The following is a 5,000-nucleotide window of genomic DNA, read 5'->3' as shown; positions in this document are numbered from 1 at the left end:
TCACATATCAATAACATGCAACATCGTATAAATTACAATGTTTAATCAAATATTTAATCGCTTATTATTGAATTAGAAAATTTCTGACTAAATGTTTTCACATTTGTCCTCTGAGATACATGTCGATTACTCCTTCATTATATTCATATTTATTCAGCGTAGTTGTTAGGAACTTTCTGGATTCCTTTTTTCTTTTTTTTTTCAAATGTCTTATAAGAAAATGCCAAACTACGCATCAAAACTCAACGAGTTCCAGCAAAACCTCTGATAAATATAAGATAAAAATAACAACAACAATATTAATAATCATAATAATAATAATAATAATAATAATAATAATAATAATAATAATAACAATAATAATAATAGTAGTAGCAGCATCCCTGATGCAGTACCAGTCAGTGGCTCTGATGGCTTTTGGTCTTAACTGATTGGAAGTGTGATCATGTATATTGTTGTCTCTTCGTATAAAAAATGGCCTACAGATGGGTATATTGGGCTTCCTATATTTTACCCCAGTGTGACTATGATGGCATGCACTGCTCTTTCACTCAATAGTAGTAGTAGTAGCAGTAGTAATATTAGTAGTAGAAAGTAGTAATATTGAACAAGATGCGATACAACACGCAGAAAATCAAAGAGAAAAAAGAATACTATAGTCAAGTTAAATTAGTACTGGACACAGAGCTCAATGCGAAAAACAAGATAATAGGTATCAACACTTTAGCCGTCCCAGTTATAAGTTACAGCTACAATATCCTTAACTGGACACTAAATGAACTAACCAAAATAGACAGGAAAAGAAGAAAGATAATTACAGATTTAGGATGCATCAACCAAAATCTGACGTAGAAAGGTTATATATACAATATATAGAAGGCGGTAGAGGCCTTATGCAGCTAGAAAACTATTACAAAATAACCACCATAGGACTTCAAAAATACCTACTTCAGAAGCGAGGAAAACTAATACAAATATCCATAAAAAAGGAAAAAATATAAAAAAACTGTTTTCAGTCTTTAAGAAAGCTGACAAATACAAATCTGAAGAAGACGAAGAAACAACGAAAGGTGTAAAACAACTGAAATCCAAACTAAAACTGGAACAGCGACGGACCATAATAAAAAGATGGCAAGAAAAGCGCCTTCATGGCAAATATTGGGTTAACCTAAACGCAAAAGAAATAGACAAAGCAAAATCCCAGCAATGGTTGAGAAGCTCACGACTCAAAGCAGAGACAGAGGGATTTTTAATTGCAGCACAAGACCAAAGCGTCTCCACCAGAAATTACCAACATATAATGAAAAGAAACATAATAAGTAACTACACAATATGTGGAGACGGACAAGAGACAATAAATCGTATTATCTCTGGTTGCCCAGTCCTGGCTAAGAAGGAATATACTCACAGACATGATAGATTTGGGACTTGCATACACTGGACGCTATGACAACACTATGGAATAACAACAGAAAAAGGTGGTGTAGGCACACGCCAGAAAAGGTCACAGTAAATGAGAATGTAACAATACTATGGGATATGCCAATACACTCTGATAGAGAAATTAAGGCTAATATGCCAGATATAGTTGTCAGAGATCATGACGAAAAAAATGCTTTCTAATTGATGTATCAATACCAGCAGATGACAACGATTCTCTAAAATAAATGAAGACATTTTCAAAATACAAAGACCTGGAAATAGAGGTAACTCGAATGTCGAGTCTAAAAGCAGAAACAAATCCTATCATAGTGGGCGCATTAGGTATGATAAAAAATATTCAGACAAATACATAACACTATGACTAACAAAATATATATGACATGCAGATAATAGCACTACTAGGTACTGCACACATCCTACCTGAAGCACTTTCATTATAGTAACCATAAGAACATCACAGCAAACCACAGCACACACCCAAGGCACACAGCTCCGCTCGGTAGTGCAGTAAAAGCACGCTATAAAATCAAGACTACTGAATAACATCAACAAGAACAACAACAATAATAATAATAATGTTGATGATATTAATAATATTGAAAAGCTGATGAGGATGACAACGACGACAACGACGACGATGATGATGATGATGATAATAATAGATTCTGGTGGCATTAACAATTCTTTACGTGCTTCCTACGCATGGTACCTCGTCATCATCCAGGTTGTTCTGTAGAGAAATTTTATTGATTCAGTCACGCACAGCCTTATTAATAAGTCTTTTGTGTCTCAATTAATTAAGAGCAGAACAACTGTCAGTTTCATGACAGCAACACAGATAGTAAAAAAAAAAATGTGGAAACGCACACAAAGAAACAAACAATTATACAAATGGATACATACACATACACACGCACCCCCCAAATATATATGAATATGAGTGTGTGTGTGTGTGTGTGCTTGTTCATGCGTATTTACATATGACTATGTACTTTAATATGTATATATATATATATATATATAATATATTTATATATACATGAGTATATATGTAAAGTGGCAGGCACTGACAACAACATGCACACAAAAGCCCAAAGCAAAGGAAGCAGATAAGAAAGCATATATGAGTGAGTGTGTGTGTGGAAATGTGTTGGGCGCGGTTTCATGTCGTGAAGGTTTCCCAGTCCTTCTTGAAATGTGTGCTGCGTTGCGTTCTTCATCAAAATATTTCCCATCACGCTACTGTGATATCTCCTTCTCAACTCACCTGTAGCACAGTATGCTGCTGCTCTACAAGCTAAGTCCATTTGATGGATGGACTGAACTAATGTGCACCTAAGATGTAGGGTCACCATAAACAATTCTCCTCAGAGAGAAGGATAGAAAGCACGATATATATATATATATATATATATATACCAAACACACACACACACACATAATTAAATGGTTAAATCATTAATAACTTAATTTATATCCATTGAATCTATCCATTTTCAAACTTATTATATATATTAAGGTTTGATTGTTTTCGTGATGAGGGATAAGGATGGCAGTAAAAAATTAAATAATAATAAGAAATTAAAGAACAGTGCAAACACCTAGAAATATTTGTTTATGACCAGCAGCCAGCTCTGGCTTTTATTCTCAATAAACATACTATTCTAACCTTAGATCTTATACTGATGATAAGGAGGTAGATAAAATGTAATTAGGAATCAATAAGAATCCTGTGAGCCCTATGTTGATTGTGTCCCAATCGTGGATTTCCAGTTTATTTTCATTTAACAAGAAAATGTAATGTTAAGCCGTCATAAATATATACATATATACAAATCATACGTACACATGCACACATATATCTATATATCCACACACGCGCACGCAGCCACATATACTTTAAACTTCTTGAGTAATTTTAGCAGTTTCTGGCATATTGTGTTCGACGTCCGCCGATGCCATTGTTAGTTGCCCTTCTTTTGGTATCTATAAATGAAATGCACGTTTAGGTGTTAGATTCATTTGAGCATCTTAGACGATGGGTTGAGATATAGTTTCCATGTTTTTATGGAATTTCGACTCTTGCAGCAAACTGCCGGTGTTAAGAATCCGTATATCCTGAAACACGCCTGCAATATCAATTCACAGTAAAACTGTTGTGCTCTTGTATTATCACGAAACATAACCAAACTTCTTGGCCTACAATGCTGTGGCCGGTGTGGTTTCCGAAAGTCCATCATAGTCCTTGAAGTGAGGTGCTGTTTGGCAGGCTACTGGATCTTTGCTTGCCTTCATGGAGTTTATTTCCGTTCCAAAAAATCATCCGAGTATAAGTATACCTTATAACTGAAAGACTCACTTTCACTCCTCAATATTGCTTGTTTCTGATCATTAAAAGGTAAAGCAAGCCTGTTTTTGTTTTTTTCTTTTCGAGTCTGAAAACTTTGTTGAAATATGGAATGAGGTTATGAACGCTTGAGCTCAAGCAATGGAAGACGATATCAAACAAAGAAACACACACACACACACACACTCGGACGCACACACAAACGCACACACGTGCATACACTCACGCGCACATGAACACACACAAACGCATAAAAGCTATTCGATGACGAGCTTCTTACAGTTTCCTTCTGCAGACATTGCGTGGAGGGATTAGGTATTAGACTAGAATATATTTATCCAGGATACCAAACAGTGAAACTGAGGATGTGAAAGATGAATTTGGGGATACGGTTGCTTACCAGTCGACCAAGCCTATATATATGTTCACACACACACATACACATGCACATACATGCATATACACATACCCATACGCACGCACACAAACTTATATAGTCATATGTCTTACATACTCAAGTATTTAGATGCAGATGGTGTCGACGTGTAAGGCGCTGACAATTAAGGCGTATATGATGTTGATAACTTCCAAGACGTTCCGTGAATTCTGTTATAACAAAATTATATATGCTTGAATATATGTGTAGCATAAATTCTATTCATTGTGTATTCAATACCCGCTTGATTATGCTTAAATGTAGACTATCACGTCTATATCGTGACACTTAGTTTCGCGGTGAAATACAACAAATTAAGCAGGCACACCTAGGCAAACAAATATCCCTCAAAACACGCGCGCGCAAACGTACAAATTAAATGTCATTACATATATATATATATATATATTTAACTATATGTACGTATAGTTAAATATATATATGTGTTTTATATATATATATGCGTATGTGTGTGTACTAATATACATATATACATATATATGCTTACAGAAATACTTATGTATATATGAACAAATCTGTTTATATACATTACTTTATACATAAACACAAGCACACACATTATTATTATAGTCATTATTATTCGTAAATATATATATATATATATATATATATAAACATACATACACACATATGCACATACAAGCATAAAACCATAGATAACTGCATATGCGACCGTATTTGCGTTTGAATATTTACATATATGATTGAGCTTTAACATGGATGCATATTGATATACATGCATTTCTATACAGT

Source organism: Octopus sinensis, linkage group LG23, assembly GCF_006345805.1.
Source record: "Octopus sinensis linkage group LG23, ASM634580v1, whole genome shotgun sequence".
NCBI classification, from domain to species: domain Eukaryota; kingdom Metazoa; phylum Mollusca; class Cephalopoda; order Octopoda; family Octopodidae; genus Octopus; species Octopus sinensis.
The sequence above is the reverse complement of the archived record's forward strand: the minus strand, read 5'-3'. Positions refer to the sequence as shown.